We start from the raw sequence: 15,412 nt of genomic DNA, 5'->3' as shown, positions 1-15,412 counted from the left end.
TTTTGCTGGTATAGAATGTGGTATTGACAGATTTTCCTTTATTACCATCCAGCATTTTAAAGTTATCACTCTTTTGTCTTTCAGCACTCAGTTTCTGATGAGAAGTCTATTGTGCTTATTTTTGCACCTATATAGGTATTATTAAGATTTTCTATTTTTCCTAGGTTTCCTAGGTTTCCGGAAATTTGATAGTGACGTGTTTAGTGTGGTCTTCCTTATTAATATACTGTTTCAGGTTCATTAAACTTTTGGATCTATGAGCTTCTAATTTTCTCAAATTTGGAAAAACCTCAGCCACTATTTTTCAAATATGTTTTTTCTGCACTTTCTCTCTGGGACTCCAAGTATTCATACATTAAAGGGCTTGATAAACTCCCACAGTTCACTGAATCTTTATTTTCCTCTGTGTTCATTTTGTATAATACTGTTACTATTTATACAAGTTCACTAACATTTTATTCTTATATTTTTATATTTAATTCTTCAATGTTTGTCAGCTCTTAAACCAACCCAATAAAATTTATATTTCAGAAATTTAATGTTTTCATTTTTAGAATTTTCTTTTTTCCTATTTTTCTATAAATTCTGAGGATATTGAGCATCTTTTAATAGCTCACTTAATGTCTTTGTTAATTTTATCATCTCTGTCATTTCTGATTCTATTAAATGATTTTTCTACTGGTTAGGTATCACAAATCTTTGTTTCTTTACATACTAGTAATTTATAATGGATTGCAAACATTTTAAATTTTACTTTTTTTTTAAGATTTTATTTATTTATTTGAGAGAGTGAGAGAGAGCATGAGAAGGGAGAAGGTCAGAGGGAGAAGGAGACTCCCCTTGGAGCTGGGAACCTAATGCTGGATGTGATCCCAGGACTCCGGGATCATGACCTGAACCAAAAGCAATCACTTAACCAACTGAGCCATCCAGGTGCCCATAAATTTTACATTGTTGAGTGCTATATATTGCTGTAATTTTACTGAGTTATTTGAGTTCACACTGGCAGACAATTAAGTTACTTATGAATCAGTTTAATCATTTAAAATCTTGATTTTTGGGGCGCCTGGGTGGCTCAGTGGGTTAAGCCTCTGCCTTCTGCTCAGGTCATGATCTCAGGGTCCTGGGATCGAGCCCCGCATCGGGCTCTCTGCTCAGCGGTGAGCCTGCTTCCCCCTCTCTCTGCCTGCCTCTCTGCCTACATGTGATCTCTCTCTCTCTCTCTCTGTCAAATAAATAAATAAAATCTTTTAAAAAAATCTTGATTTTTTCTTTTAAAAGATGAGTCTTAGTCTTTCCTGCAGTGTTATTTTAGCCCCACTAATAAGAGATGGTACTTTTGGAATGTCCATTGCATGTCTCCTCTTTTCTTCAATATCTTTTCACTCTGATTCATAGAACTCAGGCAAATAACCCTAAATAAGCTTTGGAAATTTGACTTATAATTCCCTGGTAACTTTTTCTTCCCCATAAACTTTTCACAGGCTATGCAAGTTTCACCCTATTCATGTATAGACTGGTATAGAGCCTAAGATATAAGAATACTCTGTGGATTTCTAGAGCTCTTTCTCCATGTATCTCTCTCCTTTCAACTATTCTGATCCAAGTGTTAGCCAACCTGGCCTTCCCAAACTTTGACATCCTTTCCCTCAACCCAGCTAGGCTCCTTTGGGATTCCTTTCTTAAAAAGACTGTGGGACTTTCATCATTTATTTTCCTTTAATCAGGAATCACAGTCCTATGTTGATTTTTGTTTTCTTTCTCTCCTTTCCTCCCTCTCTTCCTTTCTTCCTTCCTTTTTCTCTTTCTCTCCCTTTCTTTCTTCCCTCCCTTCCTTTTCTCTTCTCCTTCCTTCCTTCCTTTTTTGTGACTTTGGTTTAATTTCTAAAAATAGTTGTTTCATATATTTCTTTCCACCTGCCTTTTGATTTTGGTGGAGGGAAAATGTGGACCTGGAAAATGCAGACCCTCCTTCTTATTCACTATTTTAGGATAAAAATTTATTTCTACTCTTGAATAAAATTATTAGTACTAAAAATTTATGTTTAAGTCTTCCAAACAAGTAAAATTAGTATATTAGAATCTTAAAAATAATTTAATATAATTTTATACTAAAAAGTTGGAAAAAATAAAAAGCTATGAAAACAAAGTATAAAGATATAGAAAGTAAGAAAAAACATGAATATTATGAATATCAAAAGCAGGTTACAAAACGCAATAGTTAATAATCCTAAATCTGTGCAATTTGTGGATGTGTGTGATGGTGGTGGTGGCAGTGGTCTGTGTGTCTGAGTACATGCAGAGAAATAAAGAGTAAAAAAAAAAAATACAGTGAAATTAACTTTTTTAAACACAAAGTTATTGAATACTTGTTTCAAGGTCCTTTGATATTGTTTGCAGATTGCTGAGCTGGAAAAGTTTCCAGGAGATCAGTTGCAGGTTTCTATTTGTATTCCCATGTATAGCTGAATAAAATGAGTGCATTAAACTGGACTATTAGTTCTGTTTCACTACTTTGTTGATAAAAATTGACCTTGGCACTCTGTCACAAAACTGAACTAACCAAGCACATCTTCCTGGTTCTGCTTACTATTATAATGAACTCTGGACAAATACATTTACTTAGTAAATGATAACTAATATATTGATACACATTTCTAAGTTCAATAATGCAGAATTTCTATTATACCTGGTTGTGTTTCACCATGCACCGTCTTAGCTTTTTGCCTGAATCTTTCGTTTGTGTTCATTTTATATTTTCAACTAGATTACAAGTTCTTTGCAGTTAGTATGGTTCAGCCCATTGACTTTTATTCTATTCCTAGTTTGTCTTTTCAAGTTTTGCTTATTTAAGTAATCTCTACACCCAGTGTGGGATTCAAACTCACAGCCCCCAAGATCAAGAGTTGCATGCTCTTCCAACTGAGTCAGCTGGAATCCCTATTCCTAGTTTTGATACTTTCTAATACGATCATAAGCAAGATAGTCTCTCTGGATTTCAAATTACTACATCTCTATGGCTTATACATATTTTGTTCTTAAGATCATTTGATTTTTGTTTTCCTCTGTCTTATATAGGGTTTGGGACTAGGCTATTAGTACAGCTCTAGGGAAATGAAAAAAGGGTGGGGTGGTGATTTTTTTAGAAGCCTATCATAGACCAGATAGCAACACCTCACACATACACACATCAAATCCACATATATATATATATACAAATATGATCTTACATATACAAAATTAAGAATATATAACCATAAGTGTAAGAAAGACAAAATTGATTCTCCTGAATATCAGAAAATAATTCTTAAATGAATGAAATCTACAAAATGTTACTGGATGGAAAGACTTCTGCTATATAATTGCCAAGGCTAACATATATTAATTTATAAATGTAGTGGTTATAAATAAAAGTCACAGAACACTATTATTTAAACTGGAAAAAAAAAGTATTCCACATCTTTCTGAAAAAATGATCACAGGAAAATAGATTATTTGAAAAAGAATAATTCTGTTGCTAAATATTAAAGATATTCTAAAGCTAAAATAACAGAAACTCTTAATACTAGTACAAGAAATTGATGAAAACAGAACAGAACAGATCATTCAGGAATACATATAACTATATTTTAATGTGTTTGTTGATCAAATATAATATGAGGTAATTGGTAATAGATGGACAAAGCAGTAAATGGTTATTTTGTCAACTAAACATTTGGAGAAAAAATAATAAATTACCTCCCCATATAACGCTAATCAACAAAATTATTTCCAATGAATTAAAGAGCTAAAGGAAAATATAAACATTAAGAATTCTGGATAAAAACTTAGGTGGCTAGTTACATACACTTGGTGTGGGAGAGGCCTTAAGACTTCTGAAGAAGCCAGAAGGAAAAGATCAATGGATCCAACTACATAAAAATGTAAACTTCCACACCTAAAAAAAAAAAAAAAGAAGAAAAAAAGAAAAAAAAAGTCACCTCAAAAACAGATTAAGTTGACAAAAACAAACTTGAAAAAATTACCTATATTTTATGGAAAACAAATGACAACTTTGCTAACTTATTTTTCCATATCAATAAGAAAATATAAACAGAATTAGAAAAACAGTCAAAAGAAATAACTAAGCAACCAATCACAAAAGAAGAAATACAAATGGTTATCAGAAATAACAAATATTTAGTTTCTCTAGCAAAAAAAATACATAAATTTGGTAAAACTGTCAAATATTAAATGTACTGATACTCAATGTTTAAAATAAACATTCTTCTATTTATATTTAGATTTTGCTATCGGAGATACTGTATGACCTTCTGCATAAAATAGAGAGATATATATATCTATAACCCTAGGAATTCTCATACCTTTCCACACAGTGATTGTGAAAATAATTATGAGGCACTGGCTTAGAACTCATTTCCAAGGAATGGTGGTGGGAACAGTATGCCCAGGGTGCTGGCAATAAGGAGGGGCATTGTGTATAGAGAATTTATAACAATAATAAAACTGACTAAAAGCTGGTTTGCTTTTATTATCACCATGCACAGGCAATTTGAAACAATATCAGTGATTTAAATACTCCTCCCCACCAAGCTGACTGCCTCTACTGCCTAACCTTGGAATTCTACTATTCTAAGGAAACAAAATATTTGTGTGCAAAAATATTTGATGCATAATATTCATCACCCTATTCATTAATACTGAAAATAACTATCCTAAATGCCTAATATTATAGGATTAGTAAAACATATCATATAACATTCATATTTCACAATCATTAAAAATGGTGGTGCTATTCTGTTTGTTCATCTATGTTGTATTATTAAATGAAATGAAGTACAGAACAAAAATTCTACTAACAATGCATTTTTAAATGCATTTATATTAAAAAGTTCTGAATAGTTTCAGTCACAGTCTTTACACAGTCTTTACACAGATTTTAAGTGTATTTTTATTATGGTGTAGGAGAGAGGTATCAGGAAGGATAAATAAGATCTGTAACACCTGTTCTTCCCAACACACATACATGCGCACACTCACATGCACATTTTTTACTACAGCAGTTGTGCTCAAACTTGGCTGCACATTAGAATAGCCCTGGAGGCTTTTAAAACCCTAATACCCAGGATACATCCATATCAATTAAATCAGCATCCCAGGTGGAAGAGGGGAGGGATGTGGCATCACTATTTTTTATTTTATTTTATTTATTTATTTGACACAGAGAGAGCGATCCCAAGTAGGCAGAGAGGCAGGCAGAGAGAAGGGGAAGCAGGCTCCCCACTGAGCAGAGAGCCCGATGTGGGGCTCGATCCCAGGACCCTGAGATCATGACCTGAGCTGAAGGCAGAGGCTTAATCCACTGAGCCACCCAGACGCCCCTGGCATCAGTATTTTTAAAGATCCCCTGATGTGTCCAACATTCAGCTAAATTTAGAACCAATCAACTACCAATGTTGTCCTGGACCTGCCACAGCAGCGACCACTGGGAACTGGTTAGAAAGGCAGGATCTTGGGCCTGCTCCAGACCACAACCAACATTTTAACAAGACTCTCAGGTGATTTCATTGAAGTTCCAGAAGCACTAATAGGGGAAAAAAAAAAAAAAGCACTGATAGAGCACCTCTATTTCCCAGCTCTCCAATACACGATTTCATTGGAGGAGAGGCTTCTGATGATTCAAATGAGTCTAAAAAATTTTGGATCTCTAAAGTTCTCTCAAAAAATTCTGTGATTCTTATTCATTTTACCTTCCTTCATCTAGAAGTACATACAGATCATTTTTGCTAATCCATATTGCATAAGAAAATAAAGCAATTAGAGATTCATTGGAAACAGGTTTAGAATGTAATGCATCTCCTTGCTCTTGGGATGAACAAATTGCATCATGATTTTTCTTTCTCTTTGGTCTAAGAGAAAAGAATTTTCCAGACTTTGAGCTCAATATTAACTTCCTGGATTGTTTTTTGCAGAGATATATTAGCCAAGTAATTTCATAAACTGAGCTTTAATAAATTTGCCAAGTCTCTAGGAATTAAATGATAATATTTCTTGTCCAGATCAAAAGAACAGCTGAGTCACCCATATATGTCATTCTAATCCCAGTGGTTGTATAAGTAACAAACTGCAAGTGTGTAAAGTTAATAAAAGAAAAAAAAATTGAAGCTTGGGGTGGAGTATTAAAGTGAGACAAACTTTTAAATTGAGAAAGCAATTGCCAAACAAAGTATTTCGGGTAGGGACTAAATTTACATAATGGAAATTCTAGGCAACCTGAATCAATGCAAATAACCCAATGCAATAACAACTTTATTAAGATAACAGCTATATACATATAGAAAATAAAGGCTTTTCCCTCAGCCATGAAATAGTATTCTCCTAATAGAAACCAGCATTACAAACTCACAGTAACAAGAAAATTGACTGATACATGATGTTTCTTGTGTTAACATACTAACGTAAACTCAGTTTCTCAGCAGTTTCTGGTATAAACATCACTACTGTTCTGTACAATGGATGAAAGTTTAAATTGAATTCCATATCAAAATTTTGATTAGCATTCCAGAATTTTTAAAGAATTTTCTCTTCCCTTATTCATTGAATCTTCATCACAACTCTGTAATGGATTATTATCCCCATTTTAGAGATAGAGAAACTTAAAGTTGGGAGAGTTCTAGGTATTTTACCCAAAGACTACGAAAATTCTGATTCAAAGGGATACATGCACCTCAATGTTTATAACGGCATTATCCACAATGCCCAAATTATGGAAACAGCCCAGTGACCATCAACTGATGAATGGATAAAAAAGATGTTTTATATATATATATATATATATATATATATATATATATATATATATATAAAATGGAACATTACTCAGCCATAAAAAGAATGAAATCTTGGCATTTACAATGACATGGATGAAGCTAGAAAGTATTATGTTAAGTGAAATAAGTCCATCAGAGAAAGACAATGAATACCACATGACTTCACTCACATGTGTAATTTAAGAAACAAACAAAGGGGGAAAAGTAGTGAGAGAGGCAAACTAATAAAGAGACTCAACTACAGAGAATAAACTGAAAGTTACCAGAGGGGATGTGGAGAGGGCTGATGGGTGAAATAGGTAATAGGGATTAAGGGGCACACTTGTGATAAATACCAGTGTTATATGGAAGTTTTGAATCACTATACTATACAGTTGAAACTAATATTACACTGTATGTTAACTAACCGGAATTTAAATACAAACTTAAAAAAAAAAGTTGAGGAGTTACCTACCATATCCAAGACCACATGGATGTGGTGAAGTATATAACTCAAACCTTGACTCTTCATTCTATTCTAAGTTTCTCCTGTATCTCAGCTTCTCAAGTAGTTTCATTCTATTTCTTTCAATATTTACTTTATTCATTGTGATTTCTGAGACAACACAAACACCCATACATACACATGCACACCCTCACATGCACTCTTGGATAATCCTGGCCAAAATCCATGTCATAGGTAACTTGTTAAATATATACATTTATGAAGGTTGACATTTTTAGATTCAGCTGCACAACTCCACACAACCAAATATAATGGAATAGGATCTTTTTTGTTTCATCCATTTTCTGAGAGTCAACATTAAATTCTACTTCTCATGCAGATTATCCTTAGTTGCACTTGCCCAGATCAGCAAAGAAATAGTTAAAAAGAAAGTATTGATCATTTTGCAAGGTAAAATTAATTCTTAACTAAATTCTACTTCTTTTGAGATGTCATGCCACATCTCTTCATATGTGCCTGAACTCCTACTATTGCATACTTTGTTTCATTCTGAATGCTATTTTTTTTTCAGTTTTAAAAACTGTCTAGTATATTTTCATGGTACAAAACAACACCTGGGAAATTGATGTGTATGTATCTAGAAGGCAGGTTAGAGTTAGTTTACTTAAACATAATGGTCACAAAATTTCTTGTTTCATTTTTCTTTTTTCTTAAGATTTTATTTATTTGAGAGAGAGAGAAAGAGATTGAGAGAATGAGTGGGAGGAGGGACAGAGGGAGAAGCAGACTCCCTGCTGAGCAGGGAGCCCCATGATACTCCTGGGACCCTGGATCATGAACTGGGCCAAAGGTAGATACTTAACTGACTGAGCCATGAATGCACCCTCATGTTTCATTTTTCTTTTTCTTTTCTTTTTTTTTATTTTTAAAGATTTTATTTAGTTCTTCGTCAGAGAGAGAGAGAGCACAAGCAGAGGGAGTGGCAGACAGAGGGAGAACCAGGCTCCCCACTTAGCAAGAGGCCCATATGCGACTAGATTCCAGGACCCTGGGATCATGACCTGAACCGAAGGCAGATGCTCAACTGACTGAGCCACCCAGGGATCCCTCATTTCATTTTTCTATAACTCATTTGGATTTACTTCTAATTTGTGAAGTTCACTTGATATGTCCCCTTGTGTGCCCATGATACGCATTTCCATGCATATCAAGGTAAAAGAGCATTTTTAGGAATTCTAATAAATCTTGATATTAATGTTCTTCTATTTAATAGTTTTGTACTTAATATAATCTTCACAGAAATATGAAAATCAAAAGAAAAAGTAATTGGAAATATACTTAAAATGAATGAATAATAGCACATACAATATGAAGTTCAATACTCAATTCCAAATAATTTCCATTCTAAAGAATTCATAATTTCTCTAATCTCATTTTATTTTCATTCAGCCAAAAGCACAACTTCTAATATAAATAGGGATACCTTTGGGATAGTCTAATTATTAACATAGTATATTATGTCTTCCTTGTTCTTTGAAGGTAATTGTGGTCACTGTACAATATAGAAGTGAAAATTAAGAAAACCCTTAATTAAAACTATTTGAATATTCAGATTTTTTCTTAACTATACATTTATTTAACTATACATTTATGCTGCTGATATGCATATATCTGATTCCATTTCAGATCAAACTAAATTTTCAATCTAGCTCATGGAAAATAGATTAAATGTTTTCCCATGTATATTATTTTAGTTAGAAAATCATGTATTAACCAACTAATTTTTTAAAGGAAAAGGTATTAAATTTAAAGAAAATGTCAATTGCAACAAAAAGAAATTTATCTTTGTAGTAGTAATTTCCAAATATGGTCCCCTGATCCCTAATGGACTATTCACTCCCTTAAATATAAGCTGAAATTTCCTTGAATATGAGCTGACACCACAATTTGCTTTTGCACTATCAAAGACAGGGTAAGTGTTCCTGTGTTATTTCCGAGGTTACATCATAAAAAAACTTTGTGGTTTACACCTAGATCTCTCTAAATGTTTGCTGTGGAGGATGCCAGCCCCACCTTGTAAAAAGCCAAACCACCTTTGATGAGGGAGCAGAAGTCTTGCTGAGGACAAAGCACAAACCGACACACTGCAACCTCCCCAGCTCCATCCTGGATGGGGATATGCATTCTATTCCTCCAGGAAGCTCTCAACTGTCTTCATGTCTTACTAGAGAAAAAACAACTTTAACCTGACCATGGCAAGGCGTCCAGTATCCTGTGAGTCCTTAACATGTGAAAATCCTTTTGAAACCTCACTTTTCCTTACCTCCCCCAATCCCAAGTATATAATCAGCCGCCCTCACAACCTCGGTGCAGCAGCTGTCCCCGTACTTTAATAAAACCACGTTTTTGGGGGCGCCTGGGTGGCTCAGTGGATTAAGCCTCTGCCTTCAGCCCAGGTCATGATCTCAGGGTCCTGAGATCGAGCCCCGCATCAGGCTCTCTGCTGGGTGGGGAGCCGGCTTCCCCTTCTCTCTCTCTCTGCCTGCCTCTCTGCCTATTTGTGATCTCTGTCTGTCAAATAAATAAGTAAAAATTAAAAAAAACAAACCATGTTTTTGCACCAAAAACATCTCAAGAATTCCTTCTTGGACGTGGGCTCTGGACCTCTCCCCACTGAACGTCACCTATATTCCCAATCCACATCACCTTGAAGTCACCATGCTGTGAAAAATCCAAAATGAGAGAGAGAATCAGAGACAGAGAGAGAGATGGTTGGCTAGCTCTCAGTTTTTTAAGGATCCAAATCCAAGCATCAGACAGGTCAGTAAAGACACCTTCTTAGACATTTCAGTCCCAGGACATATCACGTAGGGAAGAACCCAGAAATCAGGCAAACAGCCGTATCGGAGGCTCAAGATATCTGCCTCCAGTTGACTCATCCAACCATCTCTACCCACCCGGGCTCCAGTTATCTCAGATAAGACCTCAGGAGACAAGAAGGCTTGAGCCATTAACACCGAATATATTCTGATGTAATTTCTGACCCAACTCACAGAACTGTAAGCATAATTGTTACGGAAATCAGTTTAAAAGAAGGCCTCTGTGATTTGGCCTCCAGGTTGTTTACTCTTCAGTGCAGACAGACCTATTAGCTCAAAATCCCTCTAGTGCCAAACACAAATTTTTACATATGCTATTGTCTTAGAAATAGCTTACACAAGCAGATTTTGGGCCATTTAAGGTCTGCCTGCTTTGTATATCCTGAGAAGCCGCACCCAACCTCTGCCAGCCATAGATAAAATAAGCCATTGGTTCAAAGACTCCAAGCTGCCACTGTTCTTCAGAGCCTTCTGACTCAAAGACTTTTCCCAGGCTGGTGATCAACATTACCTAGATCTCCTAGACAAGTAAACCCCTGCAGAAGCCTCTGGGCAGATTTTTGCTTTGAGGGATTTGCCCACATGCAAACCTGTCAAAACAGCCCAAGAAAGCATTTATAGGTTACTGTCACTTCATGATCATATACTAACCCTTGGATCAGTCCCCCAAATCCCTTAAAAGCCCTACAATAATCAAATGACTTTCATTTTATGCAACTAAATTTTGGGGCTACTTGTTAGGCAGCAACATCAAATAATAGAAGCAACTTAAACCATTTCCCTGAGTCATTCAAAGCCAGCTGTAAAACAACAACTGCCCTGATTTACAATGTTGTAAGAATATAATTATACTTTAATGCATAAAAACTATGCTCCCAGGCTAGATGGTAGATTTCCTGAAATACTGTTATTTCTTATGGTCTATCACATCCTTTACAGAATGCAATGAGATAATAAAAAAGATTTAGTAAGAATAAGGAACAATTTTCACAATAGAAACTTCAACTGTTATTAATATGCAATATAAATTTAAAACCACAAGCAATCTTGTCCTTCAAACACAAAAAGTTTTGGAAATAATCAATTGTTCCTAAATTGTTAGTATTAATGTTCCTTTTTAATTTGTTTTTATTAGGTTTTTGCCATCCATTAACATTCACTGGCAAATAGGTTGCAGCAAGAGTTTTCAGAAAACATTGAAGTAAAAAGAAAACCTGGAAAATTAATTTATTTTCTGCAAACTCAGAAATAAGAAATAACTTCTTTATAACTAAGAAAATTAACCTTCTTGAAAATTAGAAAGAGACTCTCATTATTGTTTTTTGGCATTGTAACACTCTAGTACACTTGCCAAACACAGTGTTCTATGTTAGCAACCATCTGAGAACAGTGATGTAGAATTATTCTATCACACATTTACCCTATGCAAAATAGAGTGAAGGAGAATTAAATAGTGAGCCCTCTATTTAATCTATTTGGCTAAATCACATCGGAAGTTAAAAACATTTGCAAGCTGGTGTCTGAACACAGATCACAACTGAGCATATCTTCCCAGTTCCCAAATTAGGAATACCCCACTAATTCACAGGTGACTGATGTATGCTTATGAGTGTACTCCTTACTCAGCTGTGTGAAAAAACATTCCACAGACCAGAGAAATTGAACAAATGAAATCTTGGTTTTACTTTTTTTTTTTTTTTAAGATTTTATTTATTTATTTGACAGAGAGAAATCACAAATAGGCAGAGAGGCAAGCAGAGAGAGAGGAGGAAGCAGGCTCCCCGCCGAGCGGAAAGCCCGATGTGGGGCTTGAACCCAGGACCTGGGATCATGACCTGAGCCGAAGGCAGTGGCTTAACCCACTGAGCCACCCAGGCGCCCCTTGGTTTTACTTTTCACTTTACTACTTATAGCATGACTTCAAGCAAATTTTATAACCAAACTGAGTCTTTGTCTACATGTTTATAAAATCATATTAATCTCAAATGGTCATTTTGAGGATGAGATACTATACATATAAAACTGTCTTATATTGGGGTGCCTGGGTGGCTCAGTGGGTTAAGCCTCTGCTTTCGGCTCAGGTCATGATCTCAGAGTCCTGGAATGGAGCCCCGCATCGGGCTCTCTGCTCAGCGGGGAGCCTGCTTCCTCCTCCCTCTCTGCCTGCCTCTCTGCCTGCTTGTGATCTCTGTCAAATAAAAAAAAAAAAACCTGTCTTATAGTACATAACTTGCTATATAAGCAAACTATTGTTTTCAGGGACTATTTTAAGATCAGCACTGTTGCATGAGTTTCAGGAAGAACATGATCTCTTTCTATTATACTTACCAGGAATATCCATCACATGACCTAACACTTTCAGGAAAAGTAAGTAGGTTCTCACTTTCATTATATTTAGCCTATGCCACTAATTTGCCACTTACATTACACAATATAGTAAGATACACTGATTGGCAAAGAAATTATAAATAAAGTAGTCCTTTGATGTCCAGTTAGAAGCTTTAAAAGCAAAGAAAACAATATTCATATGATATGAATTGCCACACCTAACCCAAAATATACAATTCCATTTAACTTACAGATAATAATTATTAATTACTTATAGTTTAACTTTGTATCAATAAATCTTCTTAAAATCAATGTGGAAAAATTATTTTCTTCATTTTACAAATAAGAATATGGAGATATCAAGAAGGAAGAGAGTCAAGTCTCTAAACCCTCTTCAACTTCTCCCTTGATAAAAATTTTATTTCTACTTGTCAACTTTTGAAGGAAGGCACAGTTGGCTAGCTTTCATTTGACAAAGGGAACTGAACTCTTACTGGCCTCTGAAGGTCTGCCTCATCGGTGGCTTGCCCCAACACCACCCAGCAGAAATGTTTGGATTACCTGTAGTCCTTGTCATATTAGGCTAGCATCCAGGTCCCTGGTGCCACATCTCACTTGGGGCTATGCCAAAGATGTAAAATTTGGTGCAGATGCCCACCTTAATGCTTCAAGGTATAGACCTTTTAGCTGATGCTGTAGCCATTACTACAGGGCCAAAGGGAAGAACAGCAATTACTGAACAGAGTTGTGGAAGTCCCAAAGTAACAAAAGATGGTATGAGTGTTGCAAAGTCAACTGACTTAAAAGATAAATATAAAAACATTGGCGTCAAACTTATTCAAAGATGTTGCCAATAACACAAAGGAAGGGGTTGGGGATGGCATCACTATCAGTGTCTTGGCACGCTCTATTGCCAAGGGAGGCTTTGAAAAGGTTAGCAAGGGTGCTGATCCTGTGGAAATCAGGAGAGGTGTGCTATTTGCTGTTGATGTTGTAATTGTTCAACTTAAGGAGCAGTCTAAACCTGTGATGACCCCTGAGGAAATTGCTCAGGGTGCTAAGATTTCTGGTGACAAATTGGCAAAATCCTTTATGATGTAATGAAAAAGTTTGGAAGAAAGGGTGTCATAACATGAAAGGATGGAAAAATTAAATGATGAATTAGAAGTTACAGAAAGCATGAAGTTTGATTAAGGATATATTTCTCTTTATTAATACATCAAAAGTTCAGAAATGTGAATTCCAAGATGCCTATGTTCTATTGAGTGAAAAGAAAATCCTAGTGTCCAGTCCATTATACCTGCTCTTGAAATTGCCAACACTCACTGTAAGCCCCTGGTCATACTCACTGAAGATGTTGATGGAGAAGCTCTAAGTACACTCATTTTAAGAAAGCTAGAAGTTGATTTTTAGGCTATAGCAGTGTAAGCTCCAGCTCTTGATGATAATAGAAAGAACAGGTTTAAAGACATGACTTATTGCTACTGGTGGTGAAATGTGTGGAGAAGGATTGACTTTAAATCTTGAAGATGTTCAGCCTCATGACTTAGGAAAAGTCAGAGAGGTCATTGTGACAAAAGATGATGCCATGCTCTTAAAAGGAAAAGGTGACAAGGCTCAAGTTGAAAACCATATTCAAGAAGTCATTGAGCAGTTAGACATCACAACTAGAAAATACGAAAAGCTGAAATAATTTCTGGCAAAACTCTCAGGAATAGCTGTGCTGAAGTTTGGTGGGACAAGTGATGTTGAAGTGAATGAAGAGAGTTACAGATGCTGTCAAAGCTACACAAGCTCCTGTTGAAGAAGGCAGTGGGGTTGTGCCCTGCTTTGGTGCTTTCCAGCCTTAGATTCAAAAACTCCAACTAATGAAGATCAAAACATTGGTATAGAAATTACTAAAAGAACACTTAAAATTCCTGCAATGACCATTGCTAAGAACGCCCGTGTTGAAAGGTCACTGATGGTTGAGAAAATTATACAGAGTTCCTCAGAAGTTGGTTATGATGCTATAGTTGGAGACTTTGTGAATATGGTGGAAAAGGAATCATTGATCCAACTAAGGTTGTAAGAACTCTTTTCTTGGATGCTGCTGGAGTGGTTTCTCTGTTAATAGCAGCAGAAGCTGTAGTACCTGAAATTCCTAAAGAGAAGGACCCAGGAATGGGCAGAATGGGTGGAATGGGAGGTTATATGGGAGGTGACATGTTCTGATTCCAAGAATAGTTCTTTACCCTTATTAATGAACTGTGAGAGGAAGCTCAAGGCTGAGCTCCTCAACAATAACTTCAGAGAAGTCAGCTGAAGGAAAGGACTAAAGAAAAGGCTGGCTGATGTTTAAAAAATCACTACAACTATCAGTTACTGGTTTCAGTTGACAGCATATAATGGTTGACTATTGTCACTGTCCATGCCTACAGATAATTTATTTCTTATTTTTGAATAAGACATTGGTATATTCCAGATAACTGAATACAAGAGCCAGGTACCAAAATACTGCTTTCAACTTAAATCACAGAGGCATTTGTATTCTGTTAAAATCAGGATTTTAGTGCTTGCCATCACCAGATGAAAAGTTAAGAAGCACCATTCTGTGGAGAGTTAAGTATAATTGTGTACAAAGTAGAGAAATATCCACTTATGTGAAAACCTTTGTGTAATAAAAATTTGTTTGAAAACAATGAAAAGGGGAACTGAAACTGAATTAAGAAATGATTCATTACTGTCTACGGCCATACCACCCTGAACGCGCCCGATCTCGTCTGATCTCGGAAGAAATGATTCATTACCATGTTTAGAGATATTTGACTTTTTGGAAAGGAACAACTGCTTACCTAAATTTATTAAACACTTATTGTGGAATGTCTAACATTACTGACAGTCTAGTAATGCACTCATATGTCTCAGCTGGCATGACTCCTGTACCAAAG

General features: G+C 35.6%; 1 pseudogene; it reads left to right on the top strand.

Moving 5' to 3' along the window:
* The first annotated feature begins 13,030 nt into the window (after positions 1-13,030).
* LOC125095418 (60 kDa heat shock protein, mitochondrial-like) lies at positions 13,031-14,696 on the top strand (annotated as a pseudogene).
* The last annotated feature ends 716 nt before the right edge of the window (positions 14,697-15,412 follow it).

This window comes from Lutra lutra, chromosome 3 (genome assembly GCF_902655055.1).
Source record: "Lutra lutra chromosome 3, mLutLut1.2, whole genome shotgun sequence".
Classification (NCBI taxonomy): Eukaryota; Metazoa; Chordata; class Mammalia; order Carnivora; family Mustelidae; genus Lutra; species Lutra lutra.
This window is presented reverse-complemented; position numbering and strand designations above follow the sequence as displayed.